The sequence below is a fragment of the Cyanistes caeruleus genome, chromosome 16 (genome assembly GCF_971803275.1).
Source record: "Cyanistes caeruleus chromosome 16, bCyaCae1.hap1.1, whole genome shotgun sequence".
Classification (NCBI taxonomy): domain Eukaryota; kingdom Metazoa; phylum Chordata; class Aves; order Passeriformes; family Paridae; genus Cyanistes; species Cyanistes caeruleus.
The window spans coordinates 264,818-281,233 of NC_141716.1; the positions used below are offsets into that span (position 1 = coordinate 264,818).

A 16,416-nucleotide genomic window follows, 5' to 3' on the forward strand; every position below is an offset into this window, starting at 1 on the left:
GAGGGAATTCTCTTTGTTGTGATGGTAAAGCAAGACATATGCTCATTCATATATTCTAAAACTAAAGATCTGGTTCTCGCATACAATTCACCTGACTGTGCCCTCTGCTACTGCTCTCATTTGGGCTTTATATCTGGCTCTCTGTTTAGGGAATTTGTGTGCTGGGATTTGTGTCCTTACTCTTGGATACAGTTGCTTAAGGCTTTTGTCCCACAGACTGCTTTCTTGTGAGTAACTGCCTGGGAACCCCTTTCTGTGTGAAGTTACTGAATGTTTCCTTGGTGCATTTAGGAAATATTTGCAGGTGTTTTCTGTTTTTTGGGAGGTTTTTCACACAGCAAAAGTAAATAGCAAACACAAAATGCTGCAAATTCCCTTTCTTGGTTCTTTTATGAAAGAAAGAAAGATTATGTGCAAAGTGAGAAGTGAACTGTTACATATCTATTTTAAAATACAGCAGAGTACATTTACACCATGGATTTGCAAAGCAGAAATTAATTAACTGCTTTGTATTCTGCTGGGATGGGCAAAGGTTTTTTTGGATGGATGGATGGATGGATGGATGGATGGATGGAAGGAAGGAAGGAAGGAAGGAAGGAAGGAAGGAAGGAAGGAAGGAAGGAAGGAAACCTCTGTTCTTGACCTTGTTCACTGTTAGCATCTACAAAGTATATGGTATACAAACTAGGTGTTACATGGAGCTGTGTCTCAGTGGTTTGTTTGTGGGCATTGTTATTAAACACATCCTTGCATTTAAGTGAAAAGAAATCACCAACATAAAAATAAAAAATAACCAGCTTAAAGGTTGTGTGAACCCTGATGTTCTGAGTGCAACAAGAGCCAAATGCTGTTTGCAGAAAACCAATGAAGCACAAAATATAGCAGCATGTGTCCCTCCCTCTGTGCATTATTATCTCTCACACATTATCTGAGGCACCCCATCTTGCACAATGTGTGGCTGAATAACCCCCTGCTGCTGAGTGGATTCATGCCTGCTGTTCATTTTTGAAAGGTAATTTTGTACAATTATCCTGCTAAATATTGATAGCTTTCACCACTCCAGCCATGGCTAATTAAAAGACACACTGTGTAAAATTTTAATTAGGATTCACATCAGGGTGAATAATGATAAAAAGAAAGAAAAAAAGAAAAAGAAAAAAAAAGATAAAAAGAAAGGAAAGAGAGAGAGATAAACAAAACTGTTTGGCATTTGTGGGGGGTTTTATTTATGACCTGCTGGTTTGCTGTTGAACCTCTTTTTATTGTCAGATTTATTTCCCCTCCCAAGTTGTTCTCAACGCCTGATCTCAGGGTATGGAAGAAGAGAGTTCCTCAGTGTGAACCTGTATTTTATGCATTGTCAGTAGAAGGTTATATGTTTTCTACTGTGTTGGTTGCTATCCTTTCAATTGTGCAATACTGATTGCAGGAACCAGGCATTTCCTGGGGTTTCATAGTCACCGAGCTGCAACCTTGGCCCCAAGGAAGAGAAGGCAGTCATTAACTTAAACTGGGCTTCATTCATATTCTATACGTTCGTTTTAGTTGTACATAAGTCAAAATAATCATTAAAGATTAATATGTATGAGAGAAGGAATGAACCCTTATTTTAACTTACATGACCCATGTTATTCCATTTGCTTGAAAATGGAAAAAATTGTCAAATCTATAGGCAGATACTTCTCATGAAGCAAAGTGTAAAATTTGAGGCATTTGCTTGTTATGTGTCAGCTGCATGGAAGCTTTGGCAGTGTTTCTAGGCTTCTCTGATAATGGTAAATTTAATGCATGCAAGTTTTAATTAAAAAACTAATAGAAAAGGAGTGAGCGACTATCCACCAAAAGTAATTTAAATTCAAAAAGCCACCTACATTGTGTACTGAAATTTATTTCTATTTGGGGGCTGACTTTGTCTCCTTCGCCATCCTCAATATCTGAGGAATTTGCATTTAGGTTTTTCAAGTGTGTCCCTCACACAAGTAATTTCCTCCAGTGCACTGAAATAACATAGTGTTACCTTTCTAAGGCTGACACTTACTAAAGGCATTCCTAATTTTTATTTTTTTTTGCACCCATTGACTAACAGACTATATTATGGGCTTTCTTCAGTGAGAAAGTTTAAAATGCAAGAGGACTTGTATGCATGGACAAAACTTTGGGATCTTAGAATGGTAATGGAAGCAACAGTTTGCTACAGCTGAGCCTTTTGGCAGCATGTCTTTTTAATACTTCATATCTACAGAAGGGGCAAGGTCAGACAAAAGAATTTAAAGGACCTTTTGTTACACTTGTGCTGCCAATTTATATTTGCCCTATTCTCCTCAAACTGTGAGGGAAGAATGGAAATTGTAAGTATTGCTGCTGGAGTATATGAACGATCCAGATTATGTAATGTGATTCAATGAAGAGTCATCATCAGTGTTTAGAGAGAAAATTAACTGAGTATGGAGAAAAGATGATTTGCATTCATAAAACATTGAAATTATTATCTTACTAATATTGGAAGGTATATAGGAAGGAAAGCTCCAATGTTAAATATTTGCCAATTGAGCCTTTGTTATTTGTCAGTATGTAATTTAGTTATGGGTAATTTATTTTTATTGCTGATTTTAGGGGTTCATTCTCTGTAATTCTCAGCTTGCTGAATTCAGTGACTCCTAAAGCTGGTGACCTCTTTGAGCTGAGTCCAACCCTACCCCATCTGATCTGTGCTTTGCCTAACTGCTAATGGAATGTGCTCACAATATATCTTTCAGATCTTTTTTAATTTTTAGGTCAAAATGTAACCAGTAGGGGAAAAAAATTACATCATGTTACGTGAAAGCTATGAGTGCACCTATTTATGTATTTATAAATAGTGATTGCAGACTAAATTTTAGCTTATTTTCATATTCTGATGTGGTTTGGATTTTTCTTTAGACAATATAAATATGATGACAGGTTCCTAAGTAACTGATTTACAGCTCTTCTGGAACAAATAATAATTAATAGTCATAAATGTTTGCAACATTTAAACAGATGTAGAAGTCGGACATGACAAATACGTATACTAATTTGGAAATCTGAAAAAGCAAAATGCTGCTGTGACTGTCTTCCAGCATGAAGAATCCTGCTTTTGAAGTGGCTGTCTTCCCTGGCAAAACAACAACCTCTGCTAATGAGCCTTTTTGTCGCTCTGATACATCTGGTAATTTGCTCTTAACACATCGGTATGGAGCAGTAGGGGCCTGAGCCCTCAAACCCCTGATCCGTTCACTTCACCCCCTCTACATTGGAGGTAATATCATGTTATCCACCTTCTGTCCACCAGTCCATTCAGGGGGAGTTGAACAAATACCGGGTACTAATAATGCAAATAAGAGGAGATCAATAGGCTTGGGGGCCTTTGGATCAGTCTGTAACAGAATATAATTGGGTTTGGCACTTAGATCTGTGCAGAGTTAACATCTTACCTGCTGAAGAACAGGATTTCCCACAGGTATGGAAAAATTTGGACAGTTTGGCTGCCGCAGAACAAGTAGAGATGCAGTGTAAATATACCACATGCCATGGAACCACCTCTAAGCCTTTGGGGCTAAGCTCTATGATGAATTTTTGGGTTTCCACAGGTTCCAGATCCTGTGAAGATATTTCATCTCAGGCATAGCATGAGCTTGAGTTGTCTATATTTACACCATGCTGTTGCTGAGTTAAGAAGCTGCCAGAACTCAGAGCCAGGAGGATATTAACTACCCTCTAGCAAACAGCACTGAGTGTGCAGCACATTGCAAACGTGACACTTCACTATGCCTGTTGCCCTTAACTGTAACTCTCGAGTTTCTTCCAGCTGTGAATGATGTTACATGGCTTGTCTCTGGGAACAACATTGCATAAATTATTATCAGGCAATGGAATATCTGCCAAGTCCAGATAGATAGGAATAGATAGATCTTTACTGGAAGAATCAAAACACAGAAGCTTTCCTACTCCCACTACAATTTGTCAGAAACAGAATATACAGTGAGCATTGCATCATGACCATAAGGAACAGTTGTAAAAAGTCATTCTTTAGAATCCGTTCTTTCTTGGTGCCGATTTACGTATTCAATATTATATGTATAGCATGCATCATCTCACAGTAAACTCAGGGTAAACCTGTTGGTTACCATAATTCCATCAGCATGTGTCACAGCAAAATTAAATCATATTAAATTCATTATTCACTTAATCTTACACCAGTATTGTACCATTAAAATAATTGCTTCGTCACAGCATTTTGTCTATTACAAGCTCTGCAGCAGTATCACTAAACACCACAGACTAGTCCTGCCCATAGACAAATAGCCTGGCATGCTCAGTACTTTGCCTTCTATTGTTTGTATCCCGTTTAAAACAGCAGGGAATTAACAGCAGTGCTGCTATTTCCAGTCCCATTAGGTGACAAGCATGCACTGTCTGCTTATCCTTACAAATATAGGCCCAAACTGTTTCCAAAGGCAGTGCAGAAAAATTAGCCATTTACTACTGGAAACATGCATTGAATGGCATGTGAGGCCTTTAGTCAGATGACAATACTGTACTTGCTATGTGTAGATATGCATTTGAAAGAAAATATTCCTTATTCCCCTGTGTTTGTTGCCATATCTGAGCTGAACATTGTGATGTTGTTTCTTGGGATCCAGATATACCCCTGGCCCAATTTCAGCGGCATTGAAGTTTTAGCCAGGATCGAGTCAGTTCTTGCTGTGTAAAAACCAAGCAAATTAAAAAATCCCTGTGTCTCTCCCCCACCCCAAAACTAAATGCAGAAGAAACTACTTTAGCAGAGTTAAGATCACTTACTGTAAAAGTGCTGGTGGGTATTATGAATGTTTTGCCTCTGAACTGAAATACACATTAGAGAGGTTGGCTCCAATTTTCAAATGAATGTGCAAAAAATTCCAGCATTTTTGAGGCTTTGCTCCTGTTTAGGTCTGTGCATCACCATATCCTAAACATTGTTTTTCCCTGACAGTTTGGTTTATTTACATCAGTCTGTTTTGTATTAACAGGTTTGTCCTCCACCTTGAAAAGCTGGGACTTAAAAGCATTTTCCTCCCATCTCTCATTCAAGAGATCTCTCATGCAATTGCCCTACACCCTCTGGTTACTCATGTCTTACCTGTTCCCACAGCTCCTTATTAAAGAGAAGATATCCAGGCAGAGGTGCAGCAACAGATGCATGCATTGACTAGAGAATGTTGCCATCTGGGGAGTGCATAGGCAGTAAAATGTACACATTCAAGCATGGAAACAGAAATGAATACATGTTGAAAGGGTGTAAAATTTAGACTCAAAGAAAGAAGTCAAACAAGAGAGGGGAGGTGATGGAGTATGAGTAGGGTAAAACGGAATGAAGAGATTCAGCTTGAAACAAAGTATAAGACAAGATGATAATATTCTTCTTTGTCATTGTCAGAAATGAACCAGAAAAAAGTAGTTATTAAAATCTCTGAACTGGACCCTGTGTGAACCCTTCTGGAAAAAAATGCTGCAGCACCTGCACAGAATAATTAGTAATATCATAATATATTAATAATAATTAATTTTTGAGTACAAACATCTTTCAAACTAGTATATATTCACTTTAATCCAGGTAAAGTCTAACTGTGAATTCCTCTTTGAACATCACTGTCTGTTTGTTTATTTTTTTTTTAAAGGAAGACTGATATTTTATTTAGTACTGTGTAAAATAGGTATGCATGCACAGATTGCCCCAACATATTCTTGTCAGGATCTGCCACCCTTCCTAAAAATTCTGTGCCAAATGAAAACTACTCTTTTTTTTTTTTTTAAACGAGACTTGCAAAAACTGTGGCAACTAATCTATACACACTGACTACTACTGCTTTAAATGAAACAGTGTAACTATTTTTGTAGCAATGCTTATTTCAGATTTCTTTGAATACTATCCTTACTTTAAATATGTTTTTGGCTAACTTTGAATGAATAGTCACAGTAAGTTGTGGACAGCTGTGAGATAGCTCTGTTCACATTCTAAACTGATATGCTGTTTGTGCAGATTAGTGAGGGACTGTTCTCAAACTTAGCAAATCCTGTGGTTTTAAAGCACCAGGGTGAAGTTGAATCTTCAATTAAGCTTCTATAACATTGTCTGTAAACAAATTCTGTTCTACTTTTGGTAAATCTGGACCTATTCTGCCTATGCCTACATAATGAAATTATTCTGAATTTAGAATAGCACTCGAGAGCTCACATGAGTAGAACATGCTTGACTATAGTCACTTAAATTCTACAAAACATATCTGAGTGATGCTGGTATCCATCAATTTACAGGCTTATGTCTATTTGCTGTTCCTTAAACTCCTATCTCCCTAGTAACTGAAAGTTTGTTTAATAAGTCTATTGAGCTTGAAGGAAAAGTTATTTAAAAGAGTTCACGATGGAATAAAAAATGCTGAAGCTTGCTTCAGAGAAAAAAATGAGTGTTCTGCTGAGTTCATCTTTTACTGTGCAAACAATCTTGAAGGAGCTCACAGGCTTGTGTGAAGAAATTGTAAGAAATAAGGTGTTCAGAGTATTTTTCCCTCTGCATTTTGTCTCATGGATGCTTTCATGCAAGATTAATGCCATGAAATGGCTTTCATGCCATTAAATTGGCAGAAGTGCTCCGTTTAGTTAGGTTTTACCTGTTAAATGGAAGGATTCACTGTACTGGTTGTCTCTGCTCCATGACAGGACACAAGCACCATCAGGTTTATGCTGTAGTATCTGCGGATGCCATTGAGTTGAAATTTAGATATACTTTTCTATTTTAGTGAAATTCTTTCAAGCTATTGATTTGCTTTTAGTTGCTTAGTAGAATTTCTTGCTACTAAATTATCTATTTAGTGAAACTAGTAGCAAGTAATCCAGAGAGGTAGTACCAACGTTTGAAATGACAGTGGATTCATATGAATGAGGACACCTTGCCGGTTGCGTATTTGAGTATTTTCCTTCTCTAGCATATATAACTATGGAAAAGACATATTTTTTCAGCAACTATCTCTACATTTGAGTTTATATGTTTGCATGTGAATAAACTGAAAAAATCATAACTAAACTTGTCATTACATCATTACATGAGGAGTTACTCCCATGTTTATTCTTGAATTTTACCTAAGGCAGAGCATGAGTTTTAACTAAAAAGGATTACATATCAAATTATGTGTATGTTGTTGTTTAAGAGAGAGAGTAGGCAAGAGGATGGTTCATTGTTTTTAAAGTAGATTTCGGAGTAGACTTCCAGAAATCAAACATCAACGTGAAATGGAGGTTACTGTGCTGTGTTGGCTGCACTCCATCCTCTCCATACACAGACATTTCCCTCACCTAAATGTGCAAGAGCCATCATCTTTGTGAAGCCAGTGACTACAATTCAGAGTTTTCATTATTACTAGAGAGGCATTTTTTGCTAAACAGTACTGAGTGATGTGTGGTGATTTTATGATCTCATCCGGGGATTAGAGAGTTGGAGTTAAACTCATTTACCTTACAGTCACATATTGGCCTCAAACCACAGTACATGGACCATGGTGATAAAAAGCAAATTATTTTATTCAGTTCACATTAAATTCAAACTTCAGGCCCTGGAGACCTGCAGAAAGAATGTATTAACACTTATCTTACAGAGCTGAATCTTCTAAGAATAGCAATCCTTCAGTAGCAGAGCAGAGAGAATGCTAAGGCTTTCAGGAGTATGGCATTTTGTCCTGAAGGAAGCACTGTGCTACACACTAAATTCTGAATTTTGGGAGTGCAGTTCTCAGGGGATATGTGTGCTGCTCCCAAAAGAATAATATAAAAATATATTATAAAGAATATAATAACATAATAGACTCTAAAGTTATTTTAAATCTTAATTATTGCTGAAGATAAAACCAAAAGAGTGAAGTCTGTTCCTATTACCTGAGAGAATCCCTTCATATTGGAGTAGATTATTTTCCCAGGGGACAGCATGAGAAGAGGTGGGTGGGAAAAGGGCCTCAAACAGAGGTTTTGGCTGATTCTTAGTAATTACACAGTACACCCCCTTATAGTACACATAGTAGCAGGTTAATTTATAGTTGGTGGTGATGTGTTGATTTAAAGAAGCATTTGCCTGTCAAGCATGATCCCAAGAAGGTTATATTGCTGTTGCATCATCATTCAGTGACAATAGTGCACTAGAAGACACTGGAAAATTAAAACCAAATGATGACACACACAATATGGAAATGGGTGGATGTATCACAGGGAGAAAGGAAGATACAGGAACTTATTTCTAAAGCTCAATCATTGTAGAAGAGCATAATCTAGATTCCAGCAATGAAAGAGAGCACATTTTTCTCTGGAGTTATATGCTCATAAATATCTCAAATATTTCTCTGGTCAATGTTTTTGAGTATTGAAAATTCACAGAAGAAATAATAATGTAGTTGTAGTGGAACAGTGATAAGCTATTTTTCTGCTATCCAAAAATGGGCATCAGCATGTAAAAATCCCTTTTCCCCCCAAGTCTGTGCTAACCAGAAAGAGCTTTGATTTCACAGCTATTTACCACTGCAAACTGAGAACTTTCAGTGAGTTATTCAACTCTGTTTCTCCTGATTAAGAAAATGGGTGCTATTCCCTGAAACAATTAAAGCACAAATGCAATGAAATTAAAAGATAGCTTAGTGCCTATCACCAGTTAATGTAACTGGTTTGCCTGTGGAAATAGACTGGTTTGTCTAGGATTTCAAAAAAAGATTAAACCAACCAATTGATGATAGCATAACCAGCCAGAATACTGGCTTATATAAACTTAGAGAATTTTAAATGATATCACTGTGTTTAAGAAGCCTGCTGGCATAACAGTGAGTGTACACAGCTAAGCTTGGCATTCTTTGTTCATAGTTAAAATAATCAGATGGAACCTAATATATCTGTATGTTTCCTTCATAATTAGGCAAAGACTTAACAAGGAGGTATAGGGACTGTAGCTCTTGCACTAGCATTCTCGCCTGCAGTAGGAACTCCTGTTGTAATGGGACTTGCAACCCTCTGCCCAATCCCCACAGAACCTTCATTGCTTGCTTGCCTTTCCTGTTAAAGTCACGTTGACTTAGTAAGTTAAGGGCTGATTTAAAGAGGTTTTCTGATTTTCAGAGTCTGAGGAAATGCTAATCACAGCAATGAGGGCAGCTATTCTTTAAACCACACCACGGAAAGAACATATCAGAAAGTGTTGGATAATTCTAACCTTGGAATCATCATAAATATGAACAGTCACATTCTTTTTGATTACTAGCACTTTAGGGGTACCTCATTCTCTACTATTAAATTGCTTCCCCTCTGAAAATATTGCAGTATGTACTGAATAGGCTTTACAAAGTGTAGGGGTTGTTCCTTCTTTATGGACTGTTTTATTTTTGTACTTTTAATAAGGGAAAATATTGACTGCCTTTTTCTGAAGTTCAATTAGTTTTTAGATTGAGTTAAAGTTACTAAACTTTTAGATGCATGGCTAATTTCTGCGCTGCCAGTCTGGATAAGGATCTCCTGGTTCTCTGTCCTTAAATTGGGTTAATTTCTACTATGAAACGTATTTTTCAGGGGCACTTTTACATAACTCTTGACACTCTGTGTTAGAGGACATTCTAGACTGTTACATATTTAGTTTCTCTGCCAGTTGTGTCCATGTCTCTTGCTGTTCCCCCACACTTCTAAAATCTCTCCAATTCTACAATTTTCTTATCTGGTTCTCAAGCCCGGAAACACTATCCTAATTTCTCAAATGGAGTGCAATAGATTGCATCTGTGTCTTACATATGACTCCTGTAGCAATGCTTCCCAGAATGAGATCAGTATTTTGTGTTTGAGCATCATGTTATTAATTCACCATAGGCTTTAGATGTTTTTATGCTGAAATGATGCCTTGCCAGATGGTTCTCATTTTGCTTTTATGCTTTTCATTTGTCTTTCCTAAGTGTAGAACATTTTACACTTACATTTATTGAATTAAACTTTGTTCAGTTTAGATTCCTCCAACCTGCCAAGATAATTTTGAATTCTTTGCTCTGAAATGTTTGCAGTGGCTCTACAGGATGTGCCACAGGCAGATGTTATAATTATCCTCTACTCTTATTATCTGTTCTGATAATAGAAAGTACTTTTTTAATTGAGTTTACAACACCACCCCTCAGTGGATCCTGCTTAAAATATTTTCACTGTTTGACAGAGGAACATTTTTCAGAAGTTATACATGTATATACATGTTATATATGTACTCTTTCTGGAATTTCCATCGAGGACATATACCTGTCTTTCAGTATTTGTCTCTTAATGCAGCAGTGCTTCAGAGCTAAGCAAGTCTTAGTCCCAGGGAGGTTTTGTACTGCTTCTTTCTGTGAACCAATGCCACAGGTATATCATTGACTGTAGCACATGCTTGTAACACAGAATGTTGTACCATCAGAAATAATTCTAAGATTACAGAAGATCCTCCATCTCAGTAACATTTCTGCATTAACTGGGAACTCTTGGGGCACACAGCAGAAATATTAGTTACTGGAATTAGTAAATCTTCTTGTCACTATTTATGCTATTCTTGATTTACGAAATGTTATGCTATGCTACTCTTCAATTGAAAAATCAGGCATTTCACTAGAATAGCCAAATATATTAGTTCCTGGTTTATACCTGGAAAATATGTTTCTCAAAAATAAGAAGAGAGGAAAGTGAAGGAACCATCAAGATACCTGCAGTTCAGTAGCAGAACAGGTACATGTGTGGGCTCTCTTTTCCTTTATACCCTTCTGCTTGTGCTACCCAAAAACCAGCTCCCCTTTGTTCTGATTTTCACCTGTGATTTTCACCTGCTACCCTAATGTCATACTCCTTCTACTCTTTTATTTATTTATTTATTTATTTATTTATTTATTTAAAATTGTAATTTACCTATGATGTGAACTGTGCCTTTTTCACTCTAACTATGGCCATGTCATTAAGCTCCATCGCCAAGTAATCTGAAAGGCATAAGAAATCACGGCCTTGCTGAACGAGCTGTGAAACGACTGTGAAATGGCTCCAGCTTCAATCATCTGAACTGTCCTTCCAGAGAACACTTGCGCCGCAGCTGTGATATCCCGCCTATCTAGCTGGAAATTAAACAGCTTCAATCGTGACATGAATGCCAATACCTCTTCCTGCAGAGTATTCTTAGGGCGGGGTAGCAGATACCTTTATAAAATAAATATTGAAAGTATGGAAAGATAATTAACTGGAAAGTCCGTCACCCAAGCGGGGAGCGCGCGCAGCCCCTCTCAGGCCGGAAGCTCTCGCGAGAGGAGCCCACGCGCCCCGCGGTTTTTCAAAGGGCGCGCGCGGGACGCGGGCAGACTGCGTGTTGGGGGCGCCCGCCCCGCCGTGAGGGGGCGACTGGCTGCGGTGTCGTCCCCTCAGCGCCTAGCCGTGTCCTCTGCAAGTACCAGAATGGTTGGGCGGAGATGTCCCCTCAGCGCCGAGCCGTGTCCTCTGCAAGTACCAGAATGGTCTGGGCGGGGATGTCCCCTCAGCGCCGAGCCGTGTCCTCTGCAAGTACCAGAATGGTTGGGTGGGGATGTCCCCTCAGCGCCGAGCCGTGTCCTCTGCAAGTACCAGAATGGTCTGGGCGGGGATGTCCCCTCAGCGCCGAGCCGTGTCCTCTGCGAGGACCAGAACGAGACTTGGAGATATTCAAGCTCTGGATTACGAGGCTGCTCAATACATGATATTGGGTTGGGTTTAGGGTTAGGGTTAGGGTTGCTGGCTCATTTGCAACACAGGTGTCGCCAGGGGCAGAAGGGCAAAACTCTGTGACTTGCTTAAAAGAAAGGTAGGTTATAGTTGTAGGTGACTATTCCCCTTCTGAGAGGAATAGAGGGTCCAAATACCAGACCCTGCTCTTGGGAAAGTCTGCTGCTTCCCCTAGCCTAGGTTAAGGACATCACTGGGAAACTTCCTGATCTGGTATGGCCCTTGGAGTATTGCCGGTTACTGCTTTTCCTTGTGGGTGGTGATGAAACCACAAGGTACAGTCCAGAGTTAATCTAAAGTGTCTTCAGAGTCTTGGCACAATTGGGGAGGGAATCTGGAACACAGGTCACCTTTTCCTTCCAGCCACAGGAAGCAACACTGGAAGAAATAGATGGGCCCAGTCTGTTAATACCTGACTGAGATGTGCTGACACTGCTGCAGCACACTGGAAGATTTACAGAGAAGAGCCAGGTGTTCCTCAAATGATAGAACTCACCACGGAAACTACTGGTACATTACTAGTCCATAACAAAAAAGGTTGGTATTTGAAATTTCTGATATATCTTTAAAATATCCTTTCTGTTTCTTTACTATTGTGAGGACTTTGTGTCGCAAAGAGTAATCACTTCTATTTAAGAGAAGGTACTTTACAGAAAGAACTTACTTTTAGGTTTATGGCCATAGCCATAATATTGATTAGTGCATCATCCGACCATTTCACATTGCAGGCTAAAGTTTTCACAAGCGGGAATGATTAATGAAATGCTGGAATATGAGGAATGCATATTGAAGGTAGTGTGTTGTAATAAATGTGGATTTTCTAAAATTAATGGCTTGATTTTGTGAAAAACCACTAAAATTCTAGTATGAACTCTTTTTTTCATGTTTTCTTCTTTTGCAGAAAGTGATGTTTGAAAGTGGTATGTTCCATTATGTTAGTGGAATTAACAAGGAGCATGGGACATTCTTATGACTGGTAAAAACCAGCTTAATGTGCTTCAGGCGCTAAATGGACATTCAGCTATTGAAACAATGATCCTTGCTTAAAATTTTGTTTTCCTTCCCCAATTCTTGGAACATCTTTAACAAAAGGAGCAAAATTGACACCACGGCAGTGCAATGTCTTTTCCTCTTTCATTAACTGGCAATGGTTAGATAATAGGGGAAATGTAAAGTAAAGTTACAGATAATATAGCTTTGTTGTCAGGTCTTGGTATTTACTGATTTTTAGAGACTACACAAAAGGCAACAATGTATAACAGCTGTGGCAGCCTTATAATGACATACTGACATTTCAGAATTGTAGAATATTGCACTTCTCCTTTTGGCAATGAGTATCCTGCATTTATATTTCTTTTACTCCCCTTGTAATACAAGCTTAACACTGACTGTTTTATTAACATTATTTTATTGTTCAAGTGTCAAGATATGCAAACCCTAAGCTTTAAGATATGACTGTAAACTCCACTGCTCTGCTCTTCTAGTGACACTGATCATTGATGGAAATGAAGTAAACCAGGTTTCCTTTTTCATTGTGTAAGGAATGACCTCAATTTCTGCCTCAAGATAATGTTTTTGTTCCCTGCAATGATGAATTCTGTGTAGAATGCTTCCATCAGAAGTGTAAAAGAAAACAGATGTGTTTACATTGTCTCCATGGAGACACAAACACACAAGTTAAATTCACACTAGCGTCAGGGAGAAGATTCCTCCCTCTTTGTCTTCCAGAGAAGGAGAATTGCAGATGGAATATTTGAAGCAAATGAGACAGAATCCTCTACAGACGATTTTTCTCTCTTGCCTTTTCAGCAGAGGGTTCTTTGATCCTCCTTTGATCCAGTGAATATTCTGGGATGCCATGATGGCTGCTTGTAGTTCCACTAGTATTTTGGCAAGAGTTCAAAGTACTGTAAGTTGTATGAATGTTTTAAGCAATGATAATTCTCTAGAACTACTGCATTCCATGTCTCCAACATTGGAGTAACTTCAATTTATTCAGTGAGCAAGTGTTATTAAACCCTATGATGTTCCTTCTGCTCCTTGTTTGAAGGACCATTAATGAGGTTTGCATAGACATTAACTATAAAAGGATGTTTTTCTTGAAGGGACAACTCAAGTCAAAAGACTAATTTTTAGATGGAACATCCTGATGGTGTTAGTGCATGCACACTTACTGGTGGGAACAAAACGGCCAATGTTGGCTGGGAAGTCTGTTTTTGGAGGACTTGCTTGAAAATTCTTGAACAAAAGCAAATGTTCAAGTACAGGCTTCACTTCAAATTACTGCAAGCAGAAGCATTTATCCTTCTTATTGTCATTCTTTTAGAGTTATAGTGAGTCACTATGTCTGAAAAAGTTATGAAGTCTGAATTGAGAGGAGGAGGTAATAATTCCTAGATGAGAGCAGAACTGATGACCTTTGTATTATACAGGAGCAGGAACATAATGCTTCTTGTTATTTCTAAGGGTAGAAAACCCTAATAAGCTAAAGGATGAAGCTAAGTAAGCACTGTGAAGCTTCACTCAAGGGTAGTTACTCAAATGCATTCAGTTCAACTGCACTTAGACATTTTTTCCTTTTTGTATTTCATTATACCTTCATGTAAATGGACCTTTGTTTGTCTCAGTTCCTGGGAAAAGCTGCATATATATAGGCAGTTAAGAAAAAGACTAATTATTTGTCTCCAGCTTGGAGGAAACAATAACTGACTGTGTAAGTCACAAAGTACCAAGTAGACAAAATCAATTGAAAACCAATAGTTTTACGAACCTTGCCAGGCTGTAACATACTTACAAAATAAAGTAATGCATAACCAATAGCTTCATAAATACTAAGGTCTGTCTGCAGAAAATTACAAACAAATGTTTTATTCATGCCATACATAGTTTATTACAGATAAAACTCCTGCATATTTGAATGCAAGGTCTGCTCTGTGCCCTTCTCTTGTATGTGTAGGAAAGTGAGGAAAGTAGTTACTGTGGACCATGTTTGCCAGCAAAATATAAATCCTCTGAAGGTGAGTGAGCTAATTGCACAAAAGCCTTTTACTAGCTGTGGAAGTGTTTCTGTGGAGCTGTTTGAAAGTTTATTTTCATAAAACCTCTCTTTAAAGGGGGTGTGTTCTTTCTTGCAGAGAAATCATATATATTTAGCTTCTAATTTTTGATGCTTCCTGGTGCTGAAATCTCCCTACAGAACCAAAAATAAAGAGGAAACACACCTTAAATTGCTAAAAAGAAGGAAGAAAGAAAGGAAAAGAGAAGAAAGAGAATAAGGAGATATGAGGGTATTTCTCTTCTTGAGAAACCCAGGGATAAATCCTGTTGGCTGCTTGCTTGCTATGGATGCAGTCAACCAAAGTAATACATCCAAGGGATTCTGAACATCATTCTTTCCACTCTTTTGCATTGTTGTGATGCCAGGTTTTTGAAAAAACATTAAGAAAAAGTTGGCCATGGAAGGCAGGAGGGAAAGGGCCAAGATCATAATGCAAGCCTTCAGCCTGGCTGTTTTTCCTGTAGCTATGGTGCAATGCTAAAGCTACTTACATGTAGACTCCCATGTAATTCTGATCACACTCATCTCCAATAAATTTCAAGCCAAGAGGTGGAGATGATACGACATGGCAGTAGTAAACAAAGGTGCTTTTATGGCCCATAGTGTATATATCTTCTCTTCACATTACCAGGAAAAAAAAATTATGTTGCTCAGGATAAACAAGAAGTATAGTTAACAAATAAAGGCATTTGGCTATCAGGTTGTAAAATAAATACAATAAATAACATTAAGTAGGACAATAGAAGGAAATGTAAAGTGACAAACCTTTTTTTGTTGGCATTTTGTGCTTTTTGATTACTGTCTTAACCTGGTATATATATCTATGAAATACACATGAACATCATTAAGGGAAGAAGAGGAACATCTTCCATCAGCTGGTGATTAGTTTAGTTCATTTTCTCAAAGCTAGACTGAATCATATTTACATATTTACATATATATTTACATGGTACAGTCTATCATTCATTATTCACAAGAATTTTCTAAAACTTTTTGAAAAGGAAAACCTGGAATTTGGTAGATTAATGATCACAAAAATTTGGTAGTTCATACAAGAAGAATGAAACTGCAGTGAGAGTATTTACCTTTAAATTAGTGGTCTCATACAGCAGCTTCTGCCATATAGAAAATTGCCTTCTCTCCTGCTGTAGCTTTCCTGTTGGTTTTTATTACAGTTAGTTACCACCTTGATCCTCACTGCTTTCTAAGCTCCAGCATTTCAACTAGGGGTTCAGTCTCTCAGTTTTTACTCAGTACAGCTTCAAGCAAGAGAACACATTGACATCACTAGGAGCTGGGCCTAAATAAGACAGAAGATTCTGGCCCTTGAATTGTAATTCTTTGTGCAATGTATTTTTCCTGCTAGTTGGGACGCACATTTATGTAACTCTTTATGGAAGATTTTTGTTTTCCATTTGTGCAGTGGAACAATGAAAACTGACTAGCCTTACCCATAAACTTACTGGAGCTGTGAGAGCATCTTGGGGGGAAGCTGTGAAAGTGCTCAGCGCTTTCCATTTGGATGTTACATTATCTCTTTAATTTAACTGAATGCAGGTGAAATACTGGCGTTTCTTCACATT

General features: G+C 38.0%; 1 protein-coding gene across 3 annotated transcripts in view; it reads left to right on the forward strand.

Moving 5' to 3' along the window:
• Nucleotides 1-11,352: 11,352 nt before the first annotated feature.
• LOC111938406 (uncharacterized) overlaps nt 11,353-16,416 on the forward strand; it is an 89,873-nt gene continuing 84,809 nt past the window's right edge. Inside the window, exons 1-4 of one of the 3 annotated variants that reach the window (XR_015276902.1) lie at nt 11,353-11,573; nt 12,139-12,312; nt 12,504-12,567; nt 12,677-15,012. The gene's annotated coding sequence lies outside the window, so the exon portion shown is untranslated. Of the gene's footprint in view, nt 11,574-12,138; nt 12,313-12,503; nt 12,568-12,676; nt 15,013-16,416 lie in introns of those variants that run through there. The other 2 variants (XR_015276903.1, XM_086852527.1) reach the window with 2 other exon arrangements.